This window comes from Xyrauchen texanus, chromosome 30 (genome assembly GCF_025860055.1).
Source record: "Xyrauchen texanus isolate HMW12.3.18 chromosome 30, RBS_HiC_50CHRs, whole genome shotgun sequence".
Taxonomy (NCBI): Eukaryota; Metazoa; Chordata; class Actinopteri; order Cypriniformes; family Catostomidae; genus Xyrauchen; species Xyrauchen texanus.
The window spans coordinates 30,411,043-30,428,495 of NC_068305.1; the positions used below are offsets into that span (position 1 = coordinate 30,411,043).

At 38.0% G+C, this 17,453-nt stretch overlaps 1 long non-coding RNA gene and 1 pseudogene across 1 annotated transcript; both read right to left on the reverse strand.

The window, feature by feature from the left end:
- Window positions 1–10,322: 10,322 nt before the first annotated feature.
- On the reverse strand, window positions 10,323–11,157 carry LOC127623753 (uncharacterized). Its single transcript, XR_007968091.1, has 3 exons — window positions 10,933–11,157; window positions 10,799–10,846; window positions 10,323–10,547 (listed from the first exon to the last, which is right to left on the reverse strand). It is a non-coding gene; the product is annotated as an uncharacterized LOC127623753 (long non-coding RNA).
- Window positions 11,158–16,212: 5,055 nt separating this feature from the next.
- On the reverse strand, window positions 16,213–17,078 carry LOC127623937 (membrane progestin receptor beta-like; annotated as a pseudogene).
- Window positions 17,079–17,453: the final 375 nt, after the last annotated feature.

A 17,453-nucleotide genomic window follows, 5' to 3' on the forward strand; every position in this document is an offset into this window, starting at 1 on the left:
CAGCACTGTATAAATTGTGATGTGATGCCACGTATTCAATTATAGGGTTATAAATATATATAAAAATATATATATAAAATTATTATAATCTATATATATATATATATATATATATATATATATATATATATATATATATATATATATATATATATATATATATAAAGATTATAATAATTTTTGGCCTAGCTGTTTCTTCATTTCCTTTTTCGCACAAGATTTAATAGTTGACACTGTAGCAATTATAAATGCTTGTTTGATTGCAGTTAAATAAATAAATTTAAGCAAAATTTCTTATGTATACAACTGCTTGCAGTTTCCAAGGCAGTTTGAGTCATCACCACCTACACAATTTTTCTTATTTGGTCTATTTCCTAAATCTTCGGTAGCTGTGGTTTATTGGCAAACAGACATTTGAAAGGAAACGTCCGTCATGTGATGTCAGGGGATTTTAAGATTTCTTCTGTCGGCCGCCGTAGGCGACAGAGTCCATCCTCCGAAGGGGATTTCAGGTCTGGACAGCACAAGCATGTTGAGTTTCAGTCTCTGAATCCAGTCTGGGCATTGTGTCATGTGACTCCCTTTACATTGACCTAGATTAACCCAGACGGGATGTTCTTGATTTATAGCCTACTGTTTAAAGGGATTATTATTAGATAGTTCACGCAAAAATGAAAGACCTCTTATCACTTACATACCCTCATGCCATGTGTTTGACTTTCTTTCTTCTGCAGAACACAAAATAATGGTTTTTAGAAGAATGGTGGCCAGAACTTTGAATCTCCAAAAAGCACATAAAGGCAGCATAAAAGTAATCCACAAGACTCCAGCGGTTAAATCCATGTCTTCTGAAGAAATATGATAGTGTGGGTAAGAAACAGATAAAGATTTAAGTCCTTTTTTTTACTATAAATCAGCTTTACTTTTACTTCCTTATTCTTTTGTTTTTGGGCAATTTGCATTCGTGGTGTGGCTGGTTAAAAGTGGAGATTTTAAAAGGACTGAAGTATTAATTGTTTCTTACACACACCAATCATATTTCTTCAGAAGACATGGATTAAACCACTGAAGACATATGGATTCCTTATATGCTGCGTTTATGTGCTTTTTGGAGATTCAAACTTCTGGTCACCATTCACTTGCATTGAATGGCCCTACAGAGCTCAGAATATTATTCAAAAAATTGTCATTTGTTTTTTGCAGATTAAAGTCAGTCATAGGTATCTGGGATGGCACGAGGGTGAGTAAATGATGAGAGAATTTTCATTTTTGGGTAAAATATCCCTTTTACAAAAAGTTGCATGTTGCAACTGATATATGTATTACATGTTATGTAACATGCATGTACGATTGGCAAAATCATATAAAACTGGAGAAAAGTACAAAAAAAACAATTATTCACAGTGGTGCCTTTTCCTGATACTTGAAATGCTTCTCTGGAATAGGAGGGAATGCCCCCTCTGCAATATCGGTCATATCAACCACAGCATCTGTATGAAAATAGAATTTCTGTGTTCTTTTGGCTTTTAGATTTCCAGTTCACAGCCGCATAGACAACAGTCGGCTATGTACTAATCAAATGTTGGCCACTCTGAGTGTGAGGTGAAATAATGTTTGGGACTGTGACTGAGTGATTAACAGCAGACCCCACAAGCATTTTCATTGCTGTAGAAGGGCTCTCACTCTCCACATCAGCCTTGTCACATGCAGATTTTCTTCATTCAATTCAACCACCAGAAGAGAGTATGTATGGTCAGTTAAATACTCGGCAGCTCGAATGTAATCATAATTCTGAGATGTAACATTCCCACTGTCCTGCTGATGAAATGAACATCTCAGAGGTTCACTGTGAGCCATGGGATCTGAGGGGAGAGAAGAAAACGGTGGGATTTTAACACATTGTGGACTTGATGTTCCCATAGAAACTCCAGAAATTTGAGAGAGGGTGGAAATCAGTTCCCAGCTGAAATGTGATAGACCTGTAAAGGGAGAAAGTCAAAACTAAATCAAATGAATACCTGCGAAAAGTTTGGACACACTTGACTGAATTTAAGTTTGTCATGATCTTATTATCTACGTTTTGTGTCCGTCTCTTACATTTGGTGGAAATTGTGATGGACTATTCATTTTCTCTCGTCTGTGCAAATGCATGGGTGCTTAAAAAATGTTTAAAAAAATATATATATATATATATATATATATATATATATATATATATATATATATATATATATATATATATATATATATACCCATATGATTGGTCGGATTAAATAAACATGCTCATCCTGAACCTTGTTAATATAACAACATTTGTGGCAAATTCATCAGTAAGGTAAGGTTCATTAGAATTTATCTGAGCAAATGAATATAAATCAAAACTCATCAAACATTTGTAAGAATACTATTTTTTATTTTTTATTGTAAACACATTTCAAATACAATACTAAAGAAAATTTTGTTAAAGAGGCCCTATTACGCTTTTTGGGATTTTACCTTTCCTTCAGTGTGTAATATAGCTCTTTACATTTAAAAGGTCTGCAAAGTTACAAAGCACAAAGTCCACATAAAATTGAGATATTCTCTCCCACAAACAACACTGCTCAAGAACTAAAAGAAACAGCTGGATTGTCCAGCCATTTCTTCAGTAAAGTATCTAAGTCACTATGTAACACATTTGCATAATGCCCACCAAAGGGCTACTTTGGCCCACCCTCAAACAAACTTATTTATAGCAGAGGCTATGAGTTGGTTTAGTGTTGTCGCCATATCGAGAAGATGCTGTTTCACTGAGAAAGCAAAACCTCTTTGTTTGGACTTCCAAAGGCAGATTAACTGAAGAATCAGTGGTTACATTTTATTTTAATTATTTAGCAGTACAGCCACAACCAATTCCGGATTTTCAAGTTGGTTACTCCTGAAAGATGGTGCCCAATTTTTCCTACAGTTGTGTAGAATTATGCAGATAGTTTGTCGTTCTTACTATCATGAACAGTGAACAGGTGTGGAGATGGATTTATATTTACAAACGGTAATTTTACATATGCAATCTACGGTAGTGCTCGGCTAACCTGCTATGTAACGTTATTGTTTTGGTAAGGGTTTACTATACAGCTGTGGGACGGCTTTTACCTAAAACTGTGTAACAAATTGGTCAATCTAAAGAGTCTTATATAATTATATAATTACAAGTTGTAATGTTACAGCCACTATCCAAGGTAGTCCACGGCTAGCTTGCTCACAAACTCTCTAATACCCCCCGGTAATGTCCAACCGGGAGTAAGCCTCTGTCTCGGGCGAAAAATTCGGCTACACCCATTCCAGCAAAAGATGGCTAAATTTGATGCACTACTTGTCTTTTACTTGAAGCTTTGTTAGGATACAATAATCAAAAGTGTACTTGTAAAAAAGCGACAAAATTAAAATGTACCACTGTGAAGCGTCCTGCTCAAGTCATGTTTGCGAATGTGGTTCGGGTCGATAAGCTTGTTCTTCCAAACTTTCCTTATTGGACTCATACTGGTACGGTAAAAACTAACGCCATTTTTACCATAGTTACAATAGTGTTTACAGCTGTTAAGGAAGCCTGAAACTCAGTTATGGTAAGGGGAGTTACATTTCCGACATGCGCTTGACCTATCATAACAGACTGAGCCAGCTGACTAATCAGAGCAGACTGAGATTTTCAGAAAGGGGAGCTTCAAAGAGACAGGAGTTGAATCAGAGAGTTTGAGCCAGATTATGAAGAGAGAGGGAAAGCAATGTACAGTATAAGAAAAAATTATGTGTTTTTTTAACGTTAAAGCATGCAAACCTATTCTAGTAGACCCCAAAATGAAATTATGAACCTGTAAATTAGCATAATATGGGCTCTTTAAAACACAGAGCTCAAGCTGATATTTCTACCTCAACGAGGTAGAATTATTTGACATGAGGTATCAAATACAGTGCATCAGAATTCATGTTAAATACTTAATGTTAAATACTTTATGTGTAAGTCTAGATGCCAACCCAGCACATACCCACATGGAACAACAAGACTTCCGGGAAAAACAACACTCAAACTCTCTCACAAATTAGACCTACACCTGAGAAAACAAAAGACATCACTGTGCGAAAAACCCATCTTAAGAAACATTGTCCACCTGAGTGTTAGGGTTACCTTGTCTTGTTTTACCGTTGCCCCTTTGGTTTCCATTTTTGTCCCTTTTGTTTTCCGTAGTTTTCACTTTTGTCCCTTGTTTAGCTCCACTGTCTCACTAGTCTATTGTTTAAAAGAACTACACTTCCCAGTATCCACCTGTCATCATCACTGCCATTTTGTTCATTGTTCTCACCTGTGTATCATTTGTAATCATCCTGTCCTTGTGTATTTATATCCTGGTTTTTGGTTCAGTCCTTGTCTTTCGTTGAATGTTGTTAGCCCGGTGTGTGTTCCCTGCCTGTGTTTTCTGTGTTATGTTTATTTCCCCATTGAGGGTTTTCCTTTGTGTTTTTGTGTTTCAATAAATTAAAGCTTGCACTTAGATCCGCTCTCCTCGTCTGCCTTCGCTGTCTGCATTCGTAACACTGAGACATCCTGCCATCCACAATCTGCCCCACAAACTCCAGCTGTTCTCTCTCCCCCTTGTCTCCCCCACAAGGCACACACACAGACACACAAAATGTATATGTAAAAATGTAACAAAGAAAAACCACGAAAACAAATAATGTAACTAGGCATGTCTGATATAATTTAAGAGTTCTCTGTGCGACTGGTATGATGACCTTTTTCCCAGTTTTGTAAAACGTAATGACAACAAAGTCATAAGGTCTTTGCCAAATACTGAATAATTCTGGAGGTCTATCCCCTTCCTTGTCTGTCTGTTAATAAGGTTAAAGCCCAGGAAGCCAAGAACCCATTCACCCCCAAATTCTCATTCTTATCTTGATTCTCATCAAGGAAAGCTGGCCCAGATTGGGGTTCTCTGTAGTCAGATGATCCCACACATTCATGTGTGTAACTTTAATAATAGGAATCTGCATTCAGTATCTGTAATTTATGTTTTAAATCCTACATGGCAAATAAATTGTTATTATTTTATTTGTCCTGTATTCCTCCGAAATCATTTAATTACTGGAGTTTTAATATAAGCGGAAGCCATTTAAAGAATTTAAGTTTGAATTTCATTAAAACATTAGAATAGAACTGTACTGGAGCTTTAATATAGGAGAAACTGCCCTGGATATATAGCCTGGCAGGAGAAAGCCATTTAAAGAATTTCAGTTAGAATACAGGAGCTTTAAATAAAGAAAACCACTCAGAACCAGGCAGGACAGCCACCTAGGAGAGCCAAGTCATTTAAAGACTCTGTTTGAATTACAGATCAAAAGGACAATGAATAGAATAGGATTTAGAGTAATCAATAACCTAAAAATTTTATATTAAAAGAATGGTCAGAAAATAATTAGAGCTTTAATCTAAATTAGAGGTCAATTTAAATTGGAGTCAGATAAAATTAATAATGGAATGAATTTGTAAAGTGTAAATTAACAATAATTGCTTCACTTCAGTGCTCAGAAAAGACAGAACAAAGCAGAGATCTTCAAAGGCCAATCTATTCTATTTAAAGTGTTCCACTCTGGACTGATAGGTTTATGAATGTGCCCTTCTTTTGCCTGCCATTTTACAACAGCATACCAGACAACTTAGAACCTGTTTACACCTGGTATTAAGATGCATTATGGGTGATACTGAAAAACCCTGACATACTGTCCCAGACTCCAAACAGTTTTCAAGTAAATAGGCCAGTTATTTAAACCCATACAGTACTGGATCTCAGAGGAATTTTGGCTAAGTGGTAGATTCTCCCACTTATACCTGGCTGCAGCCTGCAGATAGGGGCGGGGCAACACATGTTGCTCTGCCCATAACTTACTCTGATTGGCTCAGATATCTTTCACAAGTCTTAGTGTAGAAAAATTTGGTTTTATTAGAGGGCTTTTGACTCATACAGATAAAGTCAGAAATTAACATATAAGTCATTAAAACTCTTTTTTAACCACTCCACAGATTTAATATTAGCAAACTATATAGCTTTGGCATCTACTTTGTACATGACACAAGTAATTTTTCCAACTATTGTTTACAGACAGGTTGTTTCACTTTTAATTGACTATATCACAATTCCAGTGGGTCAGAAGTTTACATACATTAGTTAACTGTGCCTTTATGCAGCTTGGAAAATTCCAGAAAATTATGTCAAGCCTTTATACAATTAGCCAATTAGCTTTTGATAGGAGGTGTACTGAATTGGAGGTGTACCTGTGGATTTATTTTATGGCCTACCTTCAAACTCAGTGACTTTTTGCTTAACATCATGGGAAAATCTAAAGAAATCAGCGAAGACCTCAGAAAAAAAATTGTGGACCTCCACAAGTCTGGTTCAACCTTGGGAGCAACCAAATGCCTGAAGGTATCACGTTCATCTGTACAAACAATAGTACGCAAGTATGAACACCATGGGACCATGCTGCCATCATACCACTCAGGAAGGAGATGCATCCTGTCTCCTAGAGATGAACATAGTTTGATGCAAAAAGTGCAAATCAATCCCACAACAAAGGACCTTGTGAAGATGCTGGAGGAAACAGGTAGACAAGTATCTATATCCACAGTAAAACGAGTCCTACATCGACATAACCTGAAAGGCTGCTCAGCAAGGAAGAAGCCACTGCTCCAAAACCGCCATAAAAAAGCCAGACTACATTTTTCAAGCGCTCATGGGGAAAAATGTCTTACTTTTTTGAGAAATGTCCTCTGGTCTGATGAAACAAAAATGTAACTGTTTGGCCATAATGACTATCTTTATGTTTGGAGGAAAAAGGGCGAGGCTTGCAAGCCGAAGAACACCATCCCAACCGTGAAGCATGGGGGTGGTAGCATCATGTTGTGGGGGTGCTTTGCTACAGGAGGGACTGGTGCACTTCACAAAATAGATGGCATCATGAGGAAAGACAATTATGTCTTTTTAAGTCATCCCTACTAGTCCTATACCATCCTTTATTTTGGCGCAATGCTGTTGCGTTATCTACTTGTGCTTTTTCTTTAACAGAAATATATAGGCTATATGACTTTTTACACATACCGGAGTTTCCTGGAAAAACAGCACGGGCATAGCCGATGAATTCAGATATCGTCCCTTTGTTTCTTTCAATGGTCTGAAATCCTCAGGGGTCAAATTTTCACTGCACACCCTCCAATATTTAAGAGAATGTAGGGGTGTACTGATATCCAGGTTCAACACGATTTTGATGCACCCTAAATATGCATTTTGGTCCATCAAGAAAATACATTCACTTGCATTGTTTAAAGGAGGAGGCCTAAGATGAAATCCTAAGAATCTTAAATTCTGTTTTGATGAAGAAAGAAACTCTTGGATGGCCTGAGGGTGAGTAAATTATCAGCAAATTTTCATTTTTGGGTGAACTATTCCTTTATATAAAACCAGCAGCAAGCTACCGAGGCCATGAAGTGCAAAATAAAACAACAAATCTAAAAACACAACTGCAAATCCAAAGACAAAATTACAATTCAGAAACACATCAACAAATCAAAAGTCCAAGTCTAAATGGAAAGGGTAGGTATCATAGCTTCTCACCTGATTGGCTGTGTGAATGAGACCTAGTCCTTTCTTCAGTACTGATTATATCAAAATCCATGCCAAAAGGTCACTGACTGAAAAACTAAATCATTTGGAATGTTTTCTCTCTCTAAAACAGTAACAGTAAACTCAGAGAGTAAAAACAGTGAGCGAGTTAGTTTTAGGTATGATGTTCACTTAGGGTCTCATCGATCATCTAGTGCATAAGGGTCCATCTTAAAGTCCACAAACTGCGCTATAACCTTGGTGATGTTCAAGCATTCATTCAGTTTGCATGCTCTAACTTAAAAAAAACTGTTGTTTAAAGAAAATCTTTTAATCTAAATTATAAAGGTTCCAGTTGCTGCCAATGGATAGATTTTCCAAGTATATGTAATTATATGGATTAAATATTCAATTATTTTAGAAAAAACATTACTATATGACAAAGTTTCATCAAGATGTAATTTTTACATTACGAGGGTTGTAGCAATGGGCTGCCAATGGTGTGAATGACTAAATTATTTAGCAGCCATATCACCCTGTAGCTCAAGACCGGTTGCCCCCTGAAACTAAGCAGGGTTGAGCCTGGCCAATACCTGGATGGGAGACCTTTTGGAGAAAGCTAAGATTGTTGCTAGAAGAGGTATTTGGGAAGCCAGAAGGGGGTGCTCACCCTGCAGTCTGTGGGGGTCCTAATGCCCCAGTATAGTGATGGGGCCACTATGCTGTAAAAAGGCACTGTCCTTCGGATGAGATGTTAATCTGAGGTCCTGACTCTCTGTTGTCATTAAAAATCCCAGGGCACTTCTCATAAAGAGTAGGCGTGTAACACCTGTTTCCTGGCCAAAATCCCCCCATTGACATTTCTCAATCATGGCCTTCTAATAATCCCCATCCATTAATTGGCTCTATAAATCTACTCTCTCCTCTCCACCAATAGCTGGTGTGTGGTAAGTGTACTGGTGCACTATGGCTGCCATCACATCATCCAGGTGGAAGCTGCACACTGGTGGTGGTTGAGGAGAGTCCCGTTCACTATGTAAAGCGCTTTGAGTGCAGTGTCAGAAAAGTGCTCTATAAATATAAAATTCATTACATTGTTTAATATTATTATTTTAAAATAATTGAATAGTGTATATGTATAATTCCACATCCTGGGAAAATATCACCTAGCGTAAGTCAGCATATCTAATAACAGCCTTCTACAACCTTTACAATATGATTATAATATCTTGGTTGAAAATAATTCTTAAATAATTGAATACTGTACACATAATTGGACATGTTGTCTTCAAATGTAGAAAGTGAGCCATCACATCACATTATGCAGCCTTTATAATAAGAATTTTTATTCTTATTTTATTTTTAATAACAGTGTTTGTTATGTTAGAATATGCAAATCAATTGAATGAACGCCTGGACACCGGCGTTTTAGCGCAGTTTGTGGAATTTTTAGATGGTCCCTTACAAACCATAGCCAAACCTAGTAGCTAAAACTTTTCCCGCTCGCTGTTTTTGCTGTCTTTGTTCTAAAGTGTTGCATTACTGTTTTGCTGAGTGACAACCCACTCACAATTTTCAATAACTGAGCATTTGGAATTAATTTGGAAAAAATCACGCAAGTGGGCAGAGAACTAGTACTGAGGAAAGAACTCTCCACACAGCCAATCGGGTTAGAAGCTATATTACCTACCCTTTCCGTTTTCACTGAATTGCTGTTGTGTCTTCTGTCTTGCCGTTGTGTATTCTGAGTTGCTGTTGTGTTTTCTAATTTGTTGTTGTGTTTTCTGTTTTGCTCTTTATTTTCTTATTTTAAAGGGTAACTAAACACCTGCTCAGAGTCTGACTCCACCCACTAGAAATATTTGAAAATGCTGGAAAAGTGGGCGGGGACTTTTTTTCATGAACTAAAAAAAGTTGGTTTAGGGTTTAGTTACCCTTTAATTATTATTTTAAAATTTTTATTGCAGAACTTATATACATACATACATATAAGATCAGGGAAATGAAGCATGGTTGGATCTTTTACAATGAACAATCATAACAACATAAACAGAAAACAAAAAATATGAAATTATATACACAGAAAAAAAGAGAAAAGCATGCATTAGCAAGCAAATATCAAATCAGACTTTATTGTCATCCAAACAGCTCAAGTCATACAGGACACCATGTTCTCAGACTGCTACTGTATATTGTGTTGTGTAACAAGATGCGTAAACTCTGTTATGTCTGTGTTATATGTAATTGTCATACTGCTATGTTGCTTGGAACTGCAGCCAAGACTTTCACCCACTGTTGCACTTGTGTATATGGTTGGAGTGACAATAAAGGGATTTGATTTTTATTTGATTTGGTTTAGATCAAACAAACAATATTCAAGGGGAGGTAACATTCATATAAATTATACAGCCTTTGGGCAAATTGATTAATTACTGCAAAATAACTTATACAAAGATTTAAAATGTACAGGTGCAACACTTGTTCACTTTGATAAAAAAAAAAAAAAAAGTATATTGCAGTACAAAGTAATTTAAATATATCTATTTTTCTGTAAATCACACATTGGTTTTTAAAGTTTTTTTTTTAATTGTGTTTTTTTATTTATCCGTCAACTGTACCATGCATAACAACAATTCAAAGTGATTGCAGCCTCACACAGGTGGGTTAGACATTGGTTGAAAAACACCACCCCAACACACACACTAACACTGGCACATGAAGCAGCAGTCTGGGTCCTCGATTCATTCATAAAATCCTTTCAGGCAACCACGCTTCCCTTACCAAAGTAACCAGAGCAGAACTGAATAACGTGTCACATTTAGGGAACTCTTTAGTAATATATAAAACTACTAATAACAATAAAAGGCACTTGCATTTCAGTCTTGGCTGATTTGGGCCATTTTTTCCAGTTCACAACACCTGTAGTAAAATACAAAAACAATTAAAAAAAACATGTATGCTTCCTGGCTGAATGTACTGCTGTACAAAGGATCAAGAAATAAATTGTAATGCTTTCTTGGCTTCATAATCTGTGAAGTATGTCACAATATGTTCACCAACGAATTGGTAATCTGACAAATGTGTACACCTGCTAATGAACATTTCAGCTAAGGAGCTGCTTAAGACACTGAAGTAATTGGAGCACAAAATGCTTAAGACTGATTTTATACCTGTGACTTTGCTATAGTTTCCACCACTTTAAGGCAACGGTTCAGAACCTGTAAGTAAACAGAGTAACTATAAAAATATTCAGACCACTGGAAGTTGTGTTTCCTGGCAAACATAATGTCTGTTAATTGCATACCATTGCCTCAAATTCATCTTCCCATCCCAGATGGCACACGTCTGATTGTGTCAGCATTGTGTTGTACACAGTAGCCAAATGCTCATCTGGATGCTTTCTGATATCCAAAACATTGCTCAGCTAAAATTCAGGCAAAGTTACATAAATGCACAGGCTGGTGCACACAGCAAATTGCAAACAGATCTCAAAACTCACTTACCAACTGCTGTTGCCCCTCATTTGGCATGCTACCCCAGAATGCCCTTTTTTCTTTTACACAGCTAAGACTTATCACATTGTTATCACCATGTGGATGATGTGGGTCACGCAGTGCCTGGACAGCTGCATAGAATTAAAATTTACAGACCATATGCATATCACTTCATATTATCCTTAGCATAAATTTAAAACAGGCCCCACCTGAAAGAGGATTGATTTAAATCGTATTCATAGTTGGACTTGCATTTGCAACTTTTGGTCCACCTTTGTTTCTTCTATGCATAAGGTATAAATGTATAGTCAGAACAATTATTGGAATATAATACATTGAGAGTGTATAAATTACCAAGCATACATTTCCCACTGCAATCCAACAGCAATTCACAATTGCTGTGGACATTCTCATAAAGTGTTCTATCTTTTTTCTATTCCGTGCCAGGTTCCGATAGTGAAGGATGTTTCGAGCCAGAAATATGTGTGCAGATGGTGTTAGCATATTCATGAAGTAATTATTTCTCTTTGCTTCAGAGAACAGCTGCTCCACATGCTGGATATTGATTTTTCCAGCCAGCTCCAGGTACAAGACCAATAGCGCATAGCACATCTCTCTCATCCTGTTCTTTTGGTGAAAGACATCACATAGAGCATAGTGCTTTGAGGACCCCATCAATGGCTGGCAGTCAGGATCCTCGGGTTCTTTCCAGAGAATCAGCCAGGGGAAATTAACCTTCAACTTCACTTCTTTTGCATTTTGTAGGTTTTCTTGGGAGGAATTTTGTACTCTGCTCTCAAAAGGGTGGAAAGTTGGGTGACGTGGCATTTGTTTGATTGTGTGAGCCACTAGTCCTCTTGGATAATCATAAATTGTAACATTTAGTGTTTCCAAATGTTTCCAAGACAGGAGGATGTCAGCAAAGTCACGAGAACTCCCCGCTCTCAAGTTAAACTTTTGATTCATGTCCATTTTACAGTGCCGCTATAGCATGACACACCATTGAAAAAGTTAGCATTAAAATGCAAGAGGGTTATGCAGTTAAGTCATGGAGCCAGGAAACATGACTTACCAGAGGCACCCCAGACATTTTCAAACACCTTATTGTATGTTAACCTGTTTGACATTTTCTCATGCAATTCGAGTGCAAGATCCATTTTGGAACCAGCGTCACCAACTCCATACTGTTGACACAGCTTTTTCAGGTCTCCAATCTGATCAGACATTCAAATTTGTGAATAGGTTTGAGAAAAAAAAATGACAGATATGTCCTCAAGATATAAACTATGAGGGAAAACCAATCTTTGTGGAGAGCCCTTGTACAGACCATGCTGTGAAGCCAACAGTGTAATAATAGCAGCATGTGGTACACCAATAACCTTCTGAATAACTTAAACAACCACTTACTCTGAGGTGGAGCAGTTCGTCAGCCAGCCTTTCCTCAGTCAGAGGCACATCAACATCACCAGGGCTTAAAGTATTCCGGCCGGGGGCCGGATTTCCGGCTTGAGGGCAGGTCCGGCCTCCAGCGCAGGCAAAATTTATTAATCAGGCTGCAAATTACAGTCGGACGCACTTTCGGCGCGGACGCGCTTGGAAAAAACGAGTGCGCCGCTTCCATTATGAGCGCGCATACCGCGCGGCTGCATTTGAAACTGGGAACTTGAATGCGGTTTAATATTTTCGAGTCAATTGATTTCACCTACCAATCATATGAGAGGAGCGCAGCTCTAACTAACGTCACAAGCCTATCAGAAGCAGAGCAGGGCGGGTCCTGGCAACAGTGTGACTGAGATCCATACCTCTTAGCGTCGTCGGTGAAAGCATGGAGCGCAGAACTCCAGAAACAACATTAGGTGACTTAATGTCATCATGGATGAAAAGAAAGGAGATGTGAGTTGGTTGATTTCGTAAATTAGCTCAGGTCAGCATAATCATATTTTCTGTCTACACCTTTTGATGTTAGCCTTACGTTGACTGAGCTAACATTAACATACACTGCTGCTAGGTAACTTCAGACTGTTAGTTAAATATTTAATGTAGAACATTCTGTGTAGCTTACTAAAAAAAACATTATGTGTAGGCCTACCATGAAAACGAGTCCACTTTAAACCGCTTTATTTTCTGTCAGCAATGTATGACAAGTAACGTTGCAGTGTGTACGCACCTTTAGTGCTGTTAACGTATGCGATTTCTTTTTTTTTTGTCCAGCTTTAATGTTTTAAAATATTTAACACAATTAACGCTGCATCCGTTCTTTGTCATTCTTTAGCTCTTATTAGTTATTAGTTTGTCCACCAAATGCTTTAAACCATTAATGTGCGACAAGACAAAAGAGAACGCACTTCAGTAAATGTCCTCCTCACACACACACACACACACACACACACACACACACACACACACACACACACACACACACGAGGCACAAAAAGTCGCGAACCAGTATCGAATTCTCTTTCGCGCTTGAACGAACAATAACACACACATTTATGCCAAAATGTCCGTTTTGTCGAGTATCCTCACAAGAATCAATCATTATTAACTTTAAATGAGTTAAATAAAATCTTAAATGGAAGTAAAGAGTAGTGAGAAAATGAGACGCGTGAGATCCTGTCACCAGCTGTAGATCTTAAAGTGACAGTAGCCACTAATTCTGTCTGTCAGTAAAGTTAACCAAAGAACAAAGGGAACAGAGAAAACTACTAACTACTCTTTGACTAAAGAACGCTTGTAGCTTTAATAAGGATTAATCGAATTTAATTTATAATTTATGCATTAGTGGACTATTTTATAACCCTAAAATTTAGTATACTAAATAAAATATCAGTGATACTGGCCTTCATTAATAAAAAGATGCCATTAAGATACAGCCGTAATACTTAAAAATAAATGGTTCCATTTGAAGATAAGTCCGTCTCTGCAAAACAACCCCCCTCCCCCCCCAAAAAAAGTTCAGGCTCAGCAATTTTTTTCACTTTAAGCCCTGCATCACTCACTCCTTCTGAAGGATGAACCATTGTACTTTCCGTATTTAGTACTGCTGACAATTGTCTTGTTTTAGGACCTATCCATGGGGACCAGTAGTGGCTTTCTTTGCCACCTCAAGAATACAAAAAACATTTAACATTTAACTCAACACACTAAAATAGAACACGTAAGACAGAAATTTTTATTAAACTTACTTGGGTTAAACTGTAGTGTCCACTGACACTGCATCCCCCACAATTTCTCAATGTCAACATGCCTATCATAAGACTCAGGTGGAGACTGGATTTCACTCACTGTTGATGTAAAAATAACTGACTTCAAAGCAATAAACTCTGTAAATGATTACATCATTAATTATAAAAGGAACAAAGGCAACCAAAAATCCTTTATACTTACCTGGGATGCTGAATACCCCTTTTTTATGAAGGTCCATGATCATGGCGCTTGAATGGAGTAAATGTAATCCAAATCACACAAAGCCTCAAAATGCATATACTGTATGCCTACATGATCAGATAACTTTTGGAAATGACTCTCCCTCAGTTGCTGCATTTATATGCACAACCCTCCTTGCTTAAATTGTGATTCTAGAAGCACAACACAAAAGCAAAAAAATAAAATAAAAAAGCAACAAAGAGAATTAAAATTATACTACTACTACTACTAATAAAAATGAGATCTCCCTCAGAAAATCAGTTTCTAGTCATTTGAAGACCAACCCAAGCTCATTCTCGAAGGAATGAGCGTTACACCAAGGCCTGTACTTTGGAGCGGGATCGATTTGGAGGTGGAGGGTACATCGTGGTCTGGGACGGTGTGTCTCGGCATCATAGGACTGAGCTTGTTGTCATTGCAGGCAATTTCAATGCTGTGCTTTACAGGGAAGACATCCTCCTCTACCAGCCATACTGCTCATTCTGTGTGTCATTTCCTGCAAGTCAGGAATGTCAGTGTTCTGCAATGGCCAGCAAAGAGCCCAGATCGCAATCCCATTGAGCACGTCTGGGACCTGTTGGATCAGAGGGTGAGGGCTAGGGCCAATCCCTCCAGAACTTGCAAGTGCATTGGTGGAAGAATGGAGTAACATCTCACAGCAAGAACTGGGAAATCTGGTGCAGTCCATGAGGAGGAGATGCACTGCAATACTTAATACTTAACCAGATACTGACTATTACCCATCCCCACACCCCATTTCTTCAGGGACACATTATTCCATTTCTGTTAGTCACATGACTGTGAAACTTGTTCAGATTATGTCTTAGTTATTGAATGTCCACAGGAATTTTTTGATATTCCAGGATATATTTCATCATCCTTCTAACAGTAGGAAAACAGCAAGGAATTTTTTAGCAATTTATGTTTATGTTATTGTGACAAGGAGGAGGGTGTGGCCAGGCCGTGATGGAGCATGGCCGGTGCTGAATGAGCTGATCAGCGGGAGAGCGAGATAAGGTGCAGCTGGAGACGCCGGTTAGAGAGAGAGAGAGACGCACGTGGCCACGTTGCATGTGTGTCTGTGTCCTTATGTTTTATGTTGTTTTAAGTTAATTTATATCATTAAAGTTTATGCTTATAGTTCAGCCGGTTCCCGCCTCCTCCTTGCCCATCCTTAGACTGTTACAGTTATTTACTATCTAAAATTGTGTGATATATCGGCATTGTATCAGCCTACCAGCCACACTGCTCTCTGGATATCTGCATTGGCCATTAAAAAACCCATATCGGTCGACAAATCAAATAAATGTCATAATAAACAAACTTCACAAAAATAAATAAATCTGTTCATATCTGATTATGATGATATCTGAACACAGTTTATGATTTATTAACAAGCCAATATGTATTATATTTCTGGTAACATTTTACAATAAGGTTCTATTAGCTAATATTATAGTAGCTGGCCTATTATAAATTAAAATATAGCATGATTATATTGCTACCTTATGGAATGCTTTTACTAATGTTAACAAATAGAACTACTGTATATTGTAAAGTGTAACCACATTTTTTCATTTTATATATGATTAAATATCTCTGCTTGGTACTGTATATCTAAGTATACAGGCATTGTTAATTCCTTTCTAAAAAAAAATGTTTTGTCAGAAACTTTTTTTCTTTAGCTGCTTTTGCACTGTGCCTCTCATAAGAATTGCACTCAGAACACAGCACAACACCAAGATGAAGACCCTCCAGCTAATAAGATGAAGTGTTCTCCATGCACCTCTACAACAGACTGCTGGTGCTATAGAAAGTCTCGAAACAGTGCTTCCAGCTGGCACAGAGTACACATGGCCAGAAAGATGTGTAAGATCTTATGGCCATGGTCCCACAATGTCACATCTTCCTGGAAAGAATTGCTCTGGAATAAGGCAAGAGAAAAACAGTGCTGCTAACATGAAGAACACAAGGGTATGGAACATTAAAGTCAGCTCGTCCCAAGATCTGGTTGCCAGATGATGCGCTACAGGGCTGATGTCAAGCCTGTGTACCAGGCTGGTTGGAAAGATCTGACAGATCTTCCTACAGAGGGGGTACGGATGCCAGTAATGGAATTTGCCAAAGCAGCAGCTGGCACAGGACAGCCATGCTAGCACCACAGCACTGAGCAGGAACACAATGCCCACCAGGCTTTGTGTCCATACAGGCTCAGAACAATAAAACTAATGATAAAAAAGAAAAGTGGAATAGAACGGCAGGGATTGCCAGCAGGTGTGTCTACACATTGAGCTCAGATAGATTTAACAATAACACTAAAGTTTAAAGTTACAGTGACCTTGGGTTAATAGGCTCTTTGTGGCATTGGAAGAGGCTACAGAGGTAGCTCCGCCATTCCTGATTCACCGGTCGGTAGCCAGAAAGGATCTAGAGCCTATGGAAAAGGCTGGGCATGTCAGAGGCAAGCACGGTGGCCTGAGGTGAAGGGAGAGAAGGTAACCAGTTTAACGGACAAAACTCTGCTTGACATTGTGAAACTCAGGATGATAATGACACAAAAATGAACAGGCATCAAATATGCTGCAAAGAGAAGCAGAAAACAGCATGAGGGTAGATTATATTTATTTACAAAACAGCATGGTATGATTCAGGCAGAGAGCCAGACAAAGAGCCTGTTCTTGCTAACAAAATTTCTTACAGCTGATTAGTTTATAACTGCCCCTGCTGCATTGTTCATTGTGTTTACTGAGCACTCACATTGCTTTCTGCAATATATTGCTGTATACCTCAAGACCAAACCAACAATCTTTCAATTCTGAAACACTTGCTGTGTCTAGTGTCTAATATCTAGTGTGCTGCCAAGACAGCATGATTTTGGGTGTATGGATACGTTCGAATGTTCTAA